Raw genomic sequence first — 18,994 nt, forward strand, 5'->3', positions numbered from 1 at the left:
TGGGCAACATCATAATATGGTGGAAGGAGTCATTTGGTGAGTTTTGAGTGAAATCAAATCGCTAGAAGTATGGAATACACCAACCACTCCACTTAGGAACGAACTACCGTTGAACTTGAATTGTCCAATTTGGAACACCTATTGATTTCGGATCGAGCCCAAAACTTGGACAACATCATTATATGGTGGGAGGAGTCAATTGGTGAGTTTTGAGAGAAATCCAATCGCAAGAAGTGTGGAATACACCAACCACTCCAGTTACGAACGAACTGCCGTTGAACTTGAATTGTCCAATTTGGAACACCTATTGATTTCGGATCGAGCCCAAAACTTGGGCAACATCGTAATATGGTGGTAGGAGTCATTTGGTGAGTTTTGAGTGAAATCCAATCGCTAGAAGTATGGAATAGACCAACCACTCCAATTTGGAACGAACTGCCGTTGAACTTGAATTGTCCAATTTGGAACACCTATAGATTTCGGATCGAGCCCAAAACTTGGGCAACATCATAATATGGTGGGAGGAGTCATTTGGTGAGTTTTGAGTGAAATCCAATCGTTAGAAGTATGGAATACACCAACCACTCCAATTAGGAACGAACTGCCGTTGAACTTGAATTGTCCAATTTCGCACACCTATTGATTTCGGATCGAGCCCAAAACTTTTGCAACATCATAATATGCTGGGAGGAGTCATTTGGTGAGTTTTGAGTGAAATCCAATCGCCAGACGTATGGAATACACCAACCACTCCAATTAGGAACGAACTGTCGTTGAAATTGAATTGACCAATTTCTCAGAGCTATTGATTTCGGATCGAGCCCAAAACTTGGGCAACATCATAATATGGTGGGAGCAGTCATTTGGTGAGTTTTGAGTGAAATCCAATCGCTAGAAGTATGGAATACACCAACCACTATAGTTAGGAACGAACTGCCGTTCAACTTGAATTGTCCAATTTCGAACAGATTTCGGATCGAGCCCAAAACTTGGGCAACATCATAATATGGTGTGAGGAGTCATTTGGTGAGTTTTGAGTGAAATCCAATCGCTAGACGTACGGAATACACCAACCACTACAATTAGGAACGAACGGTCGTTGAAATTGAATTGACCAATTTCTCGGACCTATTGATTTCGAATCGAGCCCAAAACTTGGGCAACAACATAATATGGTGGGAGGAGTCGTTTGGTGAGTTTTGAGTGAAATCCAATCGCTAGAAATATGGAATACACCAACCACTCCAGTTAGGAACGAACTGCCGTTGAACTTGAATTGTCCAATTTCACACACCTTTTGATTTCGGATCGAGCCCAAAACTTGGGCAACATCATAATATGGTGGGAGGAGTCATTTCGTGAGTTTTGAGTGAAATCCAATCGCTAGAAGTATGGAATAGACCAACCACTCCAATTAGGAACGAACTGCCGTTGAACTTGAATTGTCCAATTTGGAACACCTATTGATTTCGGATCGAGCCCAAAACATGGGCAACATCATAATATTGTGGGAGGAGTCATTTGGTGAGTTTTGAGTGAAATCCAATCGCTAGAAGTATGGAATACACCAACCACTCCAATTAGGAACGAACTGCCGTTGAACTTGAATTGTCCAATTTCTCACACCTAATGATTTCGGATCGAGCCCAAAACTTGGGCAACATCATAATATGGTGGGAGGAGTCATTTGGTGAGTTTTGAGTGAAATCCAATCGCTAGAAGTATGGTATACACCAACCACTCCAGTTAGGAACGAACTGCCGTTGAACTTGAATTGTCCAATTTGGAACACCTATTGATTTCGGATCGAGCCCAAAACAAGGGGAACATCATAATATGGTGGGAGGAGTAATTTGGTGAGTTTTGAGTGAAATCCAATCGCTAGAAGTATGGTATACACCAACCACTCCAGTTAGGAACGAACTGCCGTTGAACTTGAATTGTCCAATTCGGAACACCTATTGATTTCGGATCGACTCCAAAACTTGGGCAACATCATAATATGGTCGGAGGAGTCATTTGGTGAGTTTTGAGTGAAATCCAATCGCTAGAAGTATGGAATACACCAACCACTCCAATTAGGAACGAACTGCCATTGAACTTGAATTGTCCAATTTGGAACATCTATTGATTTCGGATCAATCCCAAAACTTGGGCAACATCATAATATAGTGGGAGGAGTCATTTGGTGAGTTTTGAGTGAAATCCAATCGCTAGACGTATGGAATACACCAACCACTCCAATTAGGAACGAACTGTCGTTGAAATTGAATGGACCAATTTCTCACACCTATTGATTTCGGATCGAGCCCAAAACTTTTGCAACAACATAATATGGTGGGAGGAGTCATTTGGTGAGTTTTGAGTGAAATCCAATCGCTAGAAGTATGGAATACACCAACCACTCCAGTTAGGAACGAACTGCCGTTGAACTTGAATTGTCCAATTTGGAACACCTATTGATTTCGGATCGAGCCCAAAACGTGGGCAACATCATAATATGGTGGGAGGAGTCATTTGGTGAGTTTTGAGTGAAATCAAATCGCTAGAAGTATGGAATACACCAACCACTCCAGTTTGGAACGAACTGCCGTTGAACTTGAATTGTCCAATTTGGAACACCTATTGATTTCGGATCGAGCCCAAAACTTGGGCAACATGATAATATGGTGGGAGGAGTCATTTGGTGAGTTTTGAGTGAAATCCAATCGCTAGAAGTATGGAATACACAAACCACTCCAATTTGGAACGAACTGCCGTTGAACTTGAATTGTCCAATTTGGAACATCTATTGATTTCGGATCGAGCCTAAAACTTGGGCAACATCGTAATATGGTGGGAGGAGTCATTTGCTGAGTTTTGAGTGAAATCCAATCGCTAGACGTATGGAATACACCAACCACTCCAACTAGGAACGAACTGTCGTTGAAATTGAATTGACCAATTTCTCACACCTATTGATTTCGGATCGAGCCCAAAACTTGGGCAACATCATAATATGGTGGGAGGAGTCATTTGGTGAGTTTTGAGTGAAATCCAATCGCTAGAAGTATCGAATACACCAACCACTCCAATTAGGAACGAACTGCCGTTGAACTTGAATTGTCAAATTTGGAACATCTATTGATTTCGGATCGAGCCCAAAACTTGGGCAACATCATAATATAGTGGGAGGAGTCATTTGGTGAGTTTTGAGTGAAATCCAATCGCTAGACGTATGGAATACACCAACCACTCCAATTAGGAACGAACTGTCGTTGAAATTGAATTGACCAATTTCTCACACCTATTGATTTCGGATCGAGCCCAAAACTTTTGCAACAACATAATATGGTGGGAGGAGTCATTTGGTGAGTTTTGAGTGAAATCCAATCGCTAGAAGTATGGAATACACCAACCACTCCAGTTAGGAACGAACTGCCGTTGAACTTGAATTGTCCAAATTGGAACACCTATTGATTTCGGATCGAGCCCAAAACTTGGGCAACATCATAATATGGTGGGAGGAGTCATTTGGTGAGTTTTGAGTGAAATCCAATCGCTAGAAGTATGGAATACACCAACCACTCCAATTAGGAACGAACTGCCGTTGAACTTGAATTGTCCAATTTGGAACATCTATTGATTTCGTATCGAGCCCAAAACTTGGGCAACATCATAATATGGTGGGAGGTGTCATTTGGTGAATTTTGAGTGAAATCCAATCGCTAGAAGTATAGAATACACCAACCACTCCAATTAGGAACGAACTGCCGTTGAACTTGAATTGTCCAATTTGGAACATCTATTGATTTCGGATCGAGCCCAAAACTTGGGCAACATCATAATATGGTGGGAGGAGTCTTTTGGTGAGTTTTGAGTGAAATCCAATCGCTAGAAGTACAGAATACACCAACCACTCCAATTAGGAACGAACTGCCGCTGAACTTGAATTGTCAAATTTGGAACATCTATTGATTTCGGATCGAGACCAAAACTTGGGCAACATCATAATATAGTGGGAGGAGTCATTTGGTGAATTTTGAGTGAAATCCAATCGCTAGAAGTATGGAATACACCAACCACTGCAATTAGGAACGACCTGCCGTTGAACTTGAATTGTCCAATTTCGAACACCTATTGATTTCGGATCGAGCCCAAAACTTGGGCAGCATCATAATATGGTGGGAGGAGTCATTTGGTGAGTTTTGAGTGAAATCCAATCGCTAGAAGTATGGTATACACCAACCACTCCAGTTAGGAACGAACTGCCGTTGAACTTGAATTGTCCAATTTGGAACACCTATTGATTTCGGATCGAGCCCAAAACTTGGGCAACATCATAATATGGTGGGAGGAGTCATTTGGTGAGTTTTGAGTGAAATCCAATCGCTAGAAGTATGGAATACACCAACCACTCCAATTAGGAACGAACTGCCGTTGAACTTGAATTGTCCAATTTGGAACATCTATTGATTTCGGATCGAGCCCAAAACTTGGGCAACATCATAATATAGTGGGAGGAGTCATTTGGTGAGTTTTGAGTGAAATCCAATCGCTAGACGTATGGAATACACCAACCACTCCAATTAGGAACGAACTGTCGTTGAAATTGAATTGACCAATTTCTCACACCTATTGATTTCGGATCGAGCCCAAAACTTTTGCAACAACGTAATATGGTGGGAGGAGTCATTTGGTGAGTTTTGAGTGAAATCCAATCGCTAGAAGTATGGAATACACCAACCACTCCAGTTAGGAACGAACTGCCGTTGAACTTGAATTGTCCAATTTGGAACACCTAATGATTTCGGATCGAGCCCAAAACTTGGGCAACATCATAATATGGTGGGAGGAGTCATTTGGTGAGTTTTGAGTGAAATCCAATCGCTAGAAGTATGGAATACACCAACCACTCCAATTAGGAACGAACTGCCGTTGAACTTGAATTGTCCAATTTGGAACACCTATTGATTTCGGATCGAGCCCAAAACTTGGGCAACATCATAATATGGTGGGAGGAATCATTTGATGAGTTTTGAGTGAAATCAAATCGCTAGAAGTATGGAATACACCAACCACTCCAATTAGGAACGAAGTGCCGTTGAACTTGAATTGTCCAATTTCTGACACCTATTGATTTCGGATCGAGCCCAAAACTTGGGCAACATCATAATATGGTGGGAGGAGTCATTTGGTGAGTTTGAGTGAAATCAAATCGCTAGAAGTATGGAATACCACAACCACTCCAGTTAGGAACGAACTGCCGTTGAACTTGAATTGTCCAATTTGGAACACCTATTGATTTCGGATCGAGCCCAAAACTTTTGCAACATCATAATATGGTGGGAGGAGTCATTTGGTGAGTTTTGAGTGAAATCCAATCGCTAGAAGTATGGAATACACCAACCACTCCAGTTAGGAACGAACTGCCGTTGAACTTGAATTGTCCAATTTGGAACACCTATTGATTTCGGATCGAGCCCAAAACTTGGGCAACATCATAATATGGTGGGAGGAGTCATTTGATGAGTTTAGAGTGAAATCAAATCGCTAGAAGTATGGAATACACCAACCACTCCAATTAGGAACGAACTGCCGTTGAACTTGAATTGACCAATTTCTCACACCTATTGATTTCGGATCGAGCCCAAAACTTGGGCAACATTATAATATGGTGGGAGGAGTCATTTGGAGAGTTTCGAGTGAAATCCAATCGCTAGAAGTATGGAATACACCAACCACTCCAATTAGGAACGAACTATCGTTGAAATTGAATTGACCAATTTCTCACACCTATTGATTTCGGATCGAGCCCAAAACTTGGGCAACACCGTAATATGGTGGGTGGAGTCATTTGGTGAGTTTTGAGTGAAATCCAATCGCTAGAAGTATGGAATACACCAACCACTGCAATTAGGAACGACCTGCCGTTGAACTTGAATTGTCCAATTTCTCACACCTATTGATTTTGGATCGAGCCCAAAACTTGGGTAACATCATAATATGGTGGGAGGAGTCATTTGGTGAGTTTTGAGTTAAATCTAATCGCTAGAAGTATGGAATACACCAACCACTCCAATTAGGAACGAACTGCCGTTGAAATTGAATTGACCAATTTCTCACACTTATTGAACTCGGATCGAGCCCAAAACTTGGGCAACATCATAATATGGTGGGAGGAGTCATTTGGTGAGTTTTGAGTGAAATCCAATCGCTAGAAGTACGGAATACACCAACCAGTCCAATTAGGAAAGAACTGTCGTTGAAATTGAATTGACCAATTTCTCACACCTATTGAATTCGGATCGAGCCCAAAACTTGGCCAACATCATAATATGGAGGGAGGAGTCATTGGCTGAGCTTTGAGTGAAATCCAATCGCTAGAAGTACGGAATACACCTACCACTCCAATTAGGAACGAACTGTCGTTGAAATTGAATTGACCAATTTCTCACACCTATTCATTTCGGATCGAGCCCAAAACTTGGGCAACATCGTAATATGGTGGGGGGAGTCATTTGGTGAGTTTTGAGTGAAATCCAATCGCTAGAAGTATGGAATACACCAACCACTGCAATTAGGAACGACCTGCCGTTGAACTTGAATTGTCCAATTTCTCACACCTATTGATTTCGGATCTAGCCCAAAACTTGGGTGACATCATAATATGGTGGGAGGAGTCATTTGGTGAGTTTTGAGTGAAATCCAATCGCTAGAAGTATGTAATACACCAACCACTCCAATTAGGAACGAACTGCCGTTGAACTTGAATTGTCCAATTTCTCACACCAACTGATTTCGGCTCGAGCCCCAAACTTGGGCAACATCATAATATGGTGGGAGGAGTCATTTGTTGAGTTTTGAGTGAAATCCAATCGCTAGAAGTATGGAATACACCAACCACTCCAATTAGGAACGAACTGTCGTTGAAATTGAATTGACCAATTTCTCACACCTATTCATTTCGGAACGAGCCCAAAACTTGGGCAACATCATAATATGGTGGGAGGAGTCATTTGGAGAGTTTTGAGTGAAATCGAATCGCTAGAAGTATGGAATACACCAACCACTCCAATTAGGAACGAACTGCCGTTGAACTTGAATTGTCCAATTTCTCACACCTATTGATTTCGGATCGAACCCAAAACTTGGGCAACATCATAATATGGTGGTAAGAGTGATTTGGTGACTTTTGAGTGAAATCCAATCGCCAGAACTATGGAATACACCAACCACTCCAATTTGGAACGAACTGCCGTTGAACTTGAATTGTCCAATTTGGAACACCTATTGATTTGGGATCGACCCCAAAACTTGGGCAACATCATAATTTGGTGGGAGGAGTCATTTGGTGAGTTTTGTGTGAAATCCAATCGCTAGAAGTATGGAATACACCAACCATTCCAATTAGGAACGAACTGCCGTTGAACTTGAATTGTCCAATTTCTCACACCTATTGATTTCGGATCGAACCCAAAACTTGGGCAACATCATAATGTGGTGGTAAGAGTGATTTGGTGACTTTTCAGTGAAATCCAATCGCCAGAACTATGGAATACACCAACCACTCCAATTTGGAACGAACTGCCGTTGAACTTTAATTGTCCAATTTGGAACACCTATTGATTTCGGATCGACCCCAAAACTTGTGCAACATCATAATATGGTGGGAGGAGTCATTTGGTGAGTTTTGTGTGAAATCCAATCGCTAGAAGTATGGAATACACCAACCACTCCAATTAGGAACGAACTGCCGTTGAACTTGAATTGTCCAATTTGGAACACCTATTGATTTCGGATCGAGCCCAAAACTTGGGCAACATCATAATATGGTGGGAGGAGTCATTTGGTGAGTTTTGAGTGAAATCCAATCGCTAGAAGTATGGAATACACTAACCACTCCAATTAGGAAAGAACTGTCGTTGAAATTGAATTGACCAATTTCTCACACCTATGGAATTCGGATCGAGCCCAAAACTTGGGCAACATCATAATATGGTGGGAGGCGTCATTTGGTGAGTTTTCAGTGAAATCCAATCGCTAGAAGTACGGAATACACCAACCACTCCAATTAGGAAAGAACTGTCGTTGAAATTGAATTGACCAATTTCTCAAACCTATTGAATTCGGATCGACCCCAAAACTTGGGCAACATCATAATATGGAGGGAGGAGTCATTTGCTGAGTTTTGAGTGAAATCCAATCGCTAGAAGTAAGGAAAAGACCAACCACTCCAATTAGAAACGAACTGCCGTTGTACTTGAATTGTCCAATTTGGAACACCTATTGATTTCGGATCGAGCCCAAAACTTGGGCAACATCATAATATGGTGGGAGGAGTCATTTGGAGAGTTTTGAGTGAAATCCAATCGCTAGAAGTATGGAATACAACAACCACTCCAATTAGGAACGAACTGCCGTTGAACTTGAATTGTCCAATTTCTCACACCTATTGATTTCGGATCGAGCCCAAAACTTGGGCAACATCATAATATGGTGGGAGGAGTCATTTGGTGAGTTTTGAGTGAAATCCAATCGCTAGAAGTACGGAATACACCAACCACTCCAATTAGGAAAGAACTGTCGTTGAAATTGAATTGACCAATTTCTCACAGCTATTGAATTCGGATCGAGCCCAAAACTTGGGCAACATCATAATATGGGGGGAGGAGTCATTTGATGAGTTTTGAGTGAAATCCAATCGCTAGAAGTATGGAAAACACAAACCACTCCAATTTGGAACGAACTGCCGTTGAACTTGAATTGTCCAATTTGGAACACCTATTGATTTCGGATCGAGCCCAAAACTTGGGCAACATCATAATATGGTGCTAAGAGTCATTTGGTGACTTTTGAGTGAAATCCAATCGCCAGAACTATGGAATACACCAACCACTCCAATTTGGAACGAACTGCCGTTGAACTTGAATTGAACAATTTGGAACACCTATTGATTTCGGGTCGACCCCAAAACTTGGGCAACATCATAATATGGTGGCGGGAGTCATTTGGTGAGTTTTGAGTGAAATCCAATCGCTAGAAGTATGGAATGCACTAACCACTCCAATTAGGAAAGAACTGTCGTTGAAATTGAATTGACCAATTTCTCACACCTATTGAATTCGGATCGAAACCAAAACTTGGGCAACATCATAATATGGTGGGAGGAGTCATTTGGTGAGTTTTCAGTGAAATCCAATCGCTAGATATACGGAATACACCAACCACTCCAATTAGGAAGTAACTTTCGTTGAATTTGAATTGACCAATTTCTCACACCTATTGATTTCGGATCAAGCCCAAAACTTGGGCAACATCATAATATGGTGGGAGGAGTCATTCGGTGAGTTTTGAGTGAAATCCAATCGGTAGATGTATGGAATACACCAACCACTCCAGTTAGGAACGAACTGCCGTTATACTTGAATTTTCCAATTTGGAACACCTATTGATTTCGGATCGAGCCCAAAACTTGGGCAACATCATAATATGGTGGGAGGAGTCATTTGGTGAGTTTTGAGTGAAATCCAATCGCTAGAAGTATGGAATACACTAACCACTCCAATTAGGAAAGAACTGTCGTTGAAATTGAATTGACCAATTTCTCACACCTATTGAATTCGGACCGAGCCCAAAATTTGGGCAACATCATAATATGGTGGGAGGAGTCATTTGGTGAGTTATGAGTGAAATCCAATCGCTAGAAGTATGGAATACACCAACCACTCCAATTAGGAACGAACTGCCATTGAAATTGAATTGTCCAATTTCTCACACGTACTGATTTCGGATCGAGCCCAAAACTTGGGCAACATCATAACATGGTGGGAGGAGTCATTTGGTGAGTTTTGAGTGAAATCCAATCGCTAGAAGTATGGAATACACCAACCACTCCAGTTATGAACGAACTCCAGTTGAACTTGAATTGTCCAATTTCTCACACCTATTGATTTCAGATCGATCCCAAAACTTGGGCAACATCATAATATGGTGGGAGGAGTCATTTGGTGAGTTTTGAGTGAAATCCAATCGCTAGAAGTATGGAATACACCGACCACCCCAATTAGGAAAGAACTGTCGTTGAAATTGATTTGACCAATTTCTCACACCTATCGAATTCGGATCGAGCCCAAAACTTGGGAAACATCATAATATGGTGGGAAGAGTCATTTGGTGAGTTTTGAGGGAAATCCAATCGCTAGAAGTATGGAATACACCAACCACTCCAATTAGGAACGAACTGCCGTTGAGGTTGAATTATCCAATTTCTCACACGTATTGATTTCTGATCGAGCCCAAAACATGGGCAACATCATAATATGGTGGGAGGAGTCATTTGTTGAGTTTTGAGTGAAATCCAATCGCTAGAAGTATGGAATACAACAACCACTCCAATTAGGAACGAACTGCCGTTAAACTTGAATTGTCCAATTTGGAACACCCATTGATTTCGGATCGAGCCCAAAACTTGGGCAACATCATAATATGGTGGGAGGAGTCATTTGGTGAGTTTTGAGTGAAAGCCAATCGCTAGAAGTATGGAATACACCAACCACTCCAATTAGGAATGAACTGCCGTTGAACTTGAATTGTCCAATTTGTAACACCTATTAATTTCGGATCGAGCCCAAAACTTGGGCAACGTCATTATATGGTGGGAGGAGTCATTTGGTGCGTTTTGAGTAAAATCCAATCCCTAGAAGTATGGAATACACCAACCACTCCAATTAGGAACGAACTGCGGTTGAACTTGAATTGTCCAATTTCTCACACCTATTGATTTCGGATCGAGCCAAAACTTGGGCAACATCATAATATGGTGGGAGGAGTCATTTGGTGAGTTTTGAGTGAAATCCAATCCCAAGAAGTATGGAATACACCAACCACTCCAATTAGGAACGAACTGCTGTTGAACTTGAATTGGCCAATTTCTCACACCTATTGATTTCGGATCGAGCCCCAAACTTGGGCAACATCATAATATGGTGGGAGGAGTCATTTGGTGAGTTATGAGTGAAATCCAATCGCTAGAAGTATGGAATACACCAACCACTCCAATTAGGAACGAACTGCCGTTGAACTTGAATTGTCCAATTTGGAACACGTATTGATTTCGGATCGAGCCCAAAACTTGGGCAACATCATAATATGGTGGGAGTAGTCATTTGGTGAGTTTTGAGTGAAATCCAATCGCTAGAAGTATGGAATACACCAACCACTCCAATTAAGAACGAACTGCCGTCGAACTTGAATCGTCCAATTTGGAACACCTATTGATTTCGGATCGAGCCCAAAACTTGGGCAACGTCATTATATGGTGGGAGGAGTCATTTGGTGAGTTTGGAGAGAAATCCAATCACTAGAAGTATGGAATACACCAACCACTCCAATTAGGAACGAACTGCCGTTGAACTTGAATTGTCCAATTTGGAACACGTATTGGTTTCTGATCGAGCCCAAAACTTGGGCAACATCATAATATGGTGGGAGGAGTCCTTTGGTGAGTTTTGAGTGAAATCCAATCGCTAGAAGTATGGAATACACCAACCACTCCAGTTAGGAACGAACTGCCGTTGAACTTGAATTGTCCAATTTCTCACACCTATTGATTTCGGATCGAGCCCAAAACTTGGGCAACATCATAATATGGTGGGAGGAGTCATTTGGTGAGTTTTGAGTGAAATCCAATCGCTAGAAGTATGGAATACACCAACCACTCCAATTAGGAACGAACTGCCGTTGAACTTGAATTGTCCAATTTGGAAGACCTATTGATTTCGGATCGATTCCAAAACTTGGGCATCATCATAATATGGTGGGAGGAGTCATTTGGTGAGTTTTGAGTGAAATCCAATCGCTAGAAGTATGGAATACACCAACCATTCCAATTAGGAACGAACTGCCGTTGAACTTGAATTATCCAATTTCTCTCACCTATTGATTTCGGATCGAGCCCCAAACTTGGGCAACATCATAATATGGTGGGAGGAGTCATTTGGTGAGTTTTGTGTGAAATCCAATCGCTAGAAGTATGGAATACACCAACCACTCCAATTAGGAACGAACTGCCGTTGAACTTGAATTATCCAATTTCTCTCACCTATTGATTTCGGATCGAGCCCCAAACTTGGGCAACATCATAATACGGTGGGAGGAGTCATTTGGTGAGTTTTGAGTGAAATCCAATCGCTAGAAGTACGGAATACACCAACCACTCCAATTAGGAAAGAACTGTCGTTGAAATTCAATTGACCAATTTCTCACACCTATTGAATTCGGATCAAGCCCAAAACTTGGGCAACATCATAATATGGTGGGAGGAGTCATTTGGTGAGTTTTGAGTGAAATCCAATCGCTAGAAGTATGGAATACACCAACCGCTCCAATTAGGAACGAACTGCTGTTGAACTTGAATTGTCCAATTTGGAAGACCTGTTCTTTTCGGATCGAGCCCAAAACTTGGGAAACATCATAATATGGTGGGAGGAGTCATTTGGTGAGTTTTGAGTGAAATCCAAACGCTAGAAGTATGGAATACACCAACCACTCCAATTAGGAAAGAACTGTCGTTGAAATTCAATTGACCAATTTCTCACACCTATTAAATTCGGATCAAGCCCAAAACTTGGGCAACATCATAATATGGTGGGAGGAGTCATTTGGTGAGTTTTGAGTGAAATCCAATCGCTAGAAGTATGGAATACACCAACCGCTCCAATTAGGAACGAATTGCCGTTGAACTTGAATTGTCCAATTTCTCACACCTGTTGATTTCGGATCGAGCCCAAAACTTGGGCAACATCATAATATGGTGGGAGGAGTCATTTGGTGAGTTTTGAGTGAAATCCAATCGCTAGAAGTATGGAATACACCAACCACTCCAATTAGGAACGAACTGCCGTTGAACTTGAATTATCCAATTTCTCACACCTATTGATTTCGAATCGAGCCCCAAACTTGGGCAACATCATAATACGGTGGGAGGAGTCATTTGGTGAGTTTTGAGTGAAATCCAATCGCTAGAAGTACGGAATACACCAACCACTCCAATTAGGAAAGAACTGTCGTTGAAATTGAATTGACCAATTTCTCACACCTATTGAATTCGGATCAAGCCCAAAACTTGGGCAACATCATAATATGGTGGGAGGAGTCATTTGGTCAGTTTTGAGTGAAATCCAATCGCTAGAAGTATGTAATACACCAACCGCTCCAATTAGGAACGAACTAACGTTGAACTTGAATTGTCCAATTTCTCACTCCTGTTGAATTCGGATCGAGCTCAAAACCTGGGCAACAGCATAATATGGTGGGAGGAGTCATTTGGTGAGTTTTGAGTGAAATCCAAACGCTAGAAGTTTGGAATACACCAACCACTCCAATTAGGAAAGAACTGTCGTTGAAATTGAATTGACCAATTTCTCAAACCTATCGAATTCGGATCGAGCCCAAAACTTGGGCAACATCATAATATGGTGGGAGTAGTCATTTGGTGCGTTTTGAGTGAAATCCAATCGCTAGAAGTATGGAATACACCAACCACTCCAATTAGGAACGAACTGCCGTTGAAATTGAATTATCCAATTTCTCACACGTATTGATTTCTGATCGAGCCCAAAACTTGGGCAACATCATAATATGGTGGGAGGAGTCATTTGTTGAGTTTTGAGTGAAATCCAATCGCTAGAAGTGTGGAATACACCAACCACTCCAATTAGGAACGAACTGCCGTTGAACTTGAATTGTCCAATTTGGAACACCCATTGATTACGGATCGAGCCCAAAACTTGTGCAACATCATAACATGGTGGGAGGAGTCATTTGGTGAGTTTTGAGTGAAATCCAATCGCTAGAAGTATGGAATACACCAACCACTCCAATTAGGAACGAACTGCCGTTGAACTTGAATTGTCCAATTTGGAACACCTATTGATTTCGGATTGTGCCCAAAACTTGGGCAACGTCATTATATGGTGGGAGGAGTCATTTGGTGAGTTTTGAGTAAAATCCAATCGCTAGAAGTATGGAATACACCAACCACTCCAATTAGGAACAAACTGCCGTTGAACTTGAATTGTCAAATTTGGAAGACCTATTGATTTCGGATCGAGCCCAAAACTTGGGCAACATCATAATATGGTGGGATGAGTCATTTGGTAAGTTTTGAGTGAAATCCAATTGCTAGAAGTATGGAATACACCAACCACTCCAATTAGGAACGAACTGCCATTGAACTTGAATTGTCCAATTTCTCGCACCTATTGATTTCGGATCTAGCCCAAAACTTGGGCAACATCATAATATGGTGGGAGGAGTCATTTGGTGAGTTTTGAGTGAAATCCAATCGCTAGAAGTACGGAATACACAAACCACTCCACTTAGGAACGAACTACTGTTGAACTTGAATTGTCCAATTTGGAACACCTATTGATTTCGGATCGAGCCCCAAACTTGGGCAACATCATAATATGGTGGGAGGAGTCATTTGGTGAGTTTTGAGTGAAATCCAATCGCTAGAAGTATGGAATACACCAACCATTCCAATTTGGAACGAACTGCCGTTGAACTTGAATTGTCCAATTTGGAAGACCTATTGATTTCGGATCGAGCCCCAAACTTGGGCAACATCATAATATGGTGGGAGGATTCATTGGGTGAGTTTTGAGTGAAATCCAATCGCTAGAAGTACGGAATACACCAACCACTCCAGTTAGGAACGAACTGCCGTTGAATTGAATTGTCCAATTTCTCACACCTATTGATTTCGGATCGAGCCCAAAACTTGGGCAACATCATAATATGGTGGGAGGAGTCATTTGGTGACTTTTGCGTGAAATCCAATCGCAAGAAGTATGGAATACCCCAACCACTCCAATTAGGAACGAACTGCCGTTGAACTTGAATTGTCCAATTTGGAAGACCTATGGATTTCGGATCGAGCCCAAAACTTGGGCAACACCATAATATGGTGGGAGGAGTCATTTGATGAGTTTTGAGTGAAATCCAATCGCTAGAAGTATGGAATACACCAACCACTCAAATTAGGAACGAACTGCCGTTGAACTTGAATTGGCCAATTTCTCACACCTATTGACTTCGGATCGAGCCCCAAACTTGGGCAACATCATAATATGGTGGGAGGAGTCATTTGGTGAATTTTGAGGGAAATCCAATTGCTATAAGTGTGGAATACCCCAACCACTCCAATTAGGAACGAACTGCCATTGAACTTGAATTGTCCAATTTCTCACACCTATTGATTTCGGATCGAGCCCCAAACTTGGGCAACATCATAATATGGTGGGAGGAGTTATTTGGTGAGTTTTGAGTGAAATCCAACCGCTAGAAGTATGGAATACACCAACCACTCCAATTAGGAACGAACTGCCGTCGAACTTGAATTGTCCAATTTGGAACACCTATTGATTTCGGATCGAGCCCAAAACTTGGGCAACGTCATTATATGGTGGGAGGAGTCATTTGGTGAGTTTTGAGTAAAATCCAATCGTTAGAAGTATGGAATACACCAACCACTCCAATTAGGAACGAACTGCCGTTGAACTTAAATTGTCCAATTTCTCAAACCTATTGATTTCGGATCGAGCCCCAAACTTGGGTAACATCATAATATGGTGGGAGGAGTCATTTGGTGAGTTTTGAGTGAAATCCAATCGCTAGAAGTATGGAATACACCAACCATTCCAATCAGGAACGAACTGCCGTTGAACTTGAATTGTGCAATTTGGAAGACCTATTGATTTCGGATCGACCCCCAAACTTGGGCAACATCATAATATGGTGGGAGGAGTCATTGGGTGAGTTTTGAGTGAAATCCAATCGCTAGAAGTATGGAATACACCAACCATTCCAATTAGGAACGAACTGCCGTTGAACTTGAATTGTCCAATTTGGAAGACCTATTGATTTCGGATCGAGCCCAAAACTTGGGCAACATCATAATATGGTGGGAGGAGTCATTTGGTGAGTTTTGAGTGAAATCCAATCCCAAGAAGTATGGAATACACCAACCACTCCAGTTCGGAACGAACTGCCGTTGAACTTGAATTGTCCAATTTCTCACACCTATTGATTTCGAATCGAGCCCAATACATGGGCAACATCATAATATGGTGGGAGGAGTCATTTGGTGAGTTTTGAGTGAAATCCAATCCCAAGAAGTATGGAATACACCAACCACTCCAATTAGGAACGAACTGCCGTTGAACTTGAATTGTCCAATTTGGAACACCTATTGATTTCGGATCGCGCCCAAAACTTGGGCAACATCATAATATGGTGGGAGGAGTCATTTGGTGAGTTTTGAGTGAAATCCAATCGCTAGAAGTATGGAATACACCAACCATTCCAATTAGGAACGAACTGCCGTTGAACTTGAATTGTCCAATTTGGAAGACCTATTGATTTCGGATCGAGCCCAAAACTTGGGCAACATCATAATATGGTGGGAGGAGTCATTTGGTGAGTTTTGAGTGAAATCCAATCCCAAGAAGTATGGAATACACCAACCACTCCAATTCGGAACGAACTGCCGTTGAACTTGAATTGTCCAATTTCTCACACCTATTGATTTCGAATCGAGCCCAAAACATGGGCAACATCATAATATGGTGGGAGGAGTCATTTGGTGAGTTTTGAGTGAAATCCAATCCCAAGAAGTGTGGAATACACCAACCACTCCAATTAGGAACGAACTGCCGTTGAACTTGAATTGTCCAATTTGGAACACCTATTGATTTCGGATCGCGCCTAAAACTTGGGCAACATCATAATATGGTGGGAGGAGTCATTTGGTGAGTTTTGAGTGAAATCCAATCGCTAGAAGTATGGAATACACCAACCACTCCAATTAGGAACGAAATGATGTTGAACTTGAATTGTCCAATTTCGAACACCTATTGATTTCGGATGGAGCCCAAAATTTGGGCAACATCATAATATGGTGGGAGGAGTCATTTGGTGAGTTTTGAGTGAAATCGAATCCCCAGAAGTATGGAATACACCAACCACTCCGATTAGGAACGAACTACCGTTGAACTTGAATTGTCCAATTAGGAACACCTATTGATTTCGGATCGAGCCCAAAACTTGGGCAACATCATAATATGGTGGGAGGAGTCATTTGGTTAGTTTTGAGTGAAATCCAATCGCTACAAGTACGGAATACACCAACCAGTCCAATTAGGAACGAACTGCCGCTGAACTTGAATTGTCCAATTTGGAAATCCTTTTGATTTCGGATCGACCTCAAAACTTGGGCAACATCATAATATGGTAGGAGGAGTCATTTGGGGAGTATTCAGTGAAAACCAATTGCTAGAAGTGTGGAATACGCCAATTAGGAACGAACTGCCGTTGAACTTGAATTGTCCAATTTGGAACACCTATTGATTTCGGATCGAGCCCAAAACATGGGAAACATCATAATATGGTGGGAGGAGTCATTTGGTGAGTTTTGAGTGAAATCCAATCGCTAGAAGTATGGAATACACCAACCACTCCAATTAGGAACAAACTGCCGTTGAACTTGAATTGTCCAATTTGGAAGACCTATTGATTTCGGATCGAGCCCAAAACTTGGGCAACATCATAATATGGTGGGAGGAGTCATTTGGTGAGTTTTGAGTGAAATCCAATCGCTAGAAGTATGTAATATTCCAACCACTCCAATTAGGAACGAACTGCCGTTGAACTTGAATTGTCCAATTTGGAACACCTATTGATTTCGGATCGAGCCCAAAACTTGGGCAACATCATAATATGGTGGGAGGAGTCATTTGGTGAGTTTTGAGTGAAATCCAATCACTAGAAGTATGGAATACACCAACCACTCCAATTAGGAACGAACTGCCGTTGAACTTGAATTGTCCAATTTGGAACACCTATTGATTTCGGATCGAGCCCAAAACATGGGAAACATCATAATATGGTGGGAGGAGTCATTTGGTGAGTTTTGAGTGAAATCCAATCGCTAGAAGTATGGAATACACCAACCACTTCAATTAGGAACGAAATGCTGTTGAACTTGAATTGTCCAATTTCTCATACCTATTGACTTCAGATCGAGCCCAAAACTTGGGCAACAACATAATATGGTGGGAGGAGTCATTTGGTGAGTTTTGAGCGAAATCCAATCGCTAGAAGTATGGAATACACCATGCACTCCAATTAGGAACGAACTGCCGTTGAACTTGAATTGTCCAATTTCGAACAACTATTGATTTCGGATCGAGCCCAAAACATGGGCAACATCATAATATGGTGGGAGGAGTCATTTGGTGACTTTTGAGTGAAATCCAATCGCTAGAAGTATGGAATACACCAACCACTTCAATTAGGAACGAACTGCTGTTGAACTTGAATTGTCCAATTTCTCATACCTATTGACTTCAGATCGAGCCCAAAACTTGGGCAACATCATAATATGGTGGGAGAAGTCATTTGGTGAGTTTTGAGTGAAATCCAATCGCTAGAATTATGGAATACACCAACCACTCCAATTAGGAACGAACTGCCGTTGATCTTGAATTGTCCAATTTGGAACGCCTATTGATTTCGGATCGAGCCCAAAACTTGGGCGACATCATAATATGGTGGGAGGAGTCATTTGGTGAGTTTTGAGTGAAATCCAATCGCTAGAAGTATGGAATACACCAACCACTCCAATTAGGAACGAACTGCCGTTGAACTTGAATTGTCCAATTTGGAACACCTATTGATTTCGGATCGAGCCCAAAACTTGGGCAACATCATAATATGGTGGGAGGAGTCATTTGGTGAGTTTTGAGTGAAATTCAATCGCTAGAAGCATGGAATACACCAACCACTCCAATTAGGAACGAACTGCCGTTGAAATTGAATTGTCCAATTTCTCACAGCTACTGATTTCGGATCGAGCCCAAAACTTGGGCAACATCATAATACGGTGGGAGGAGTCATTTGGTGAGTTTTGAGTGAAATCCAATCGCTAGAAGTACGGAATACACCAACCACT

Source organism: Prunus avium, chromosome 3 (assembly GCF_965620075.1).
Source record: "Prunus avium chromosome 3, drPruAviu1.hap1.1, whole genome shotgun sequence".
Taxonomy (NCBI): Eukaryota; Viridiplantae; Streptophyta; class Magnoliopsida; order Rosales; family Rosaceae; genus Prunus; species Prunus avium.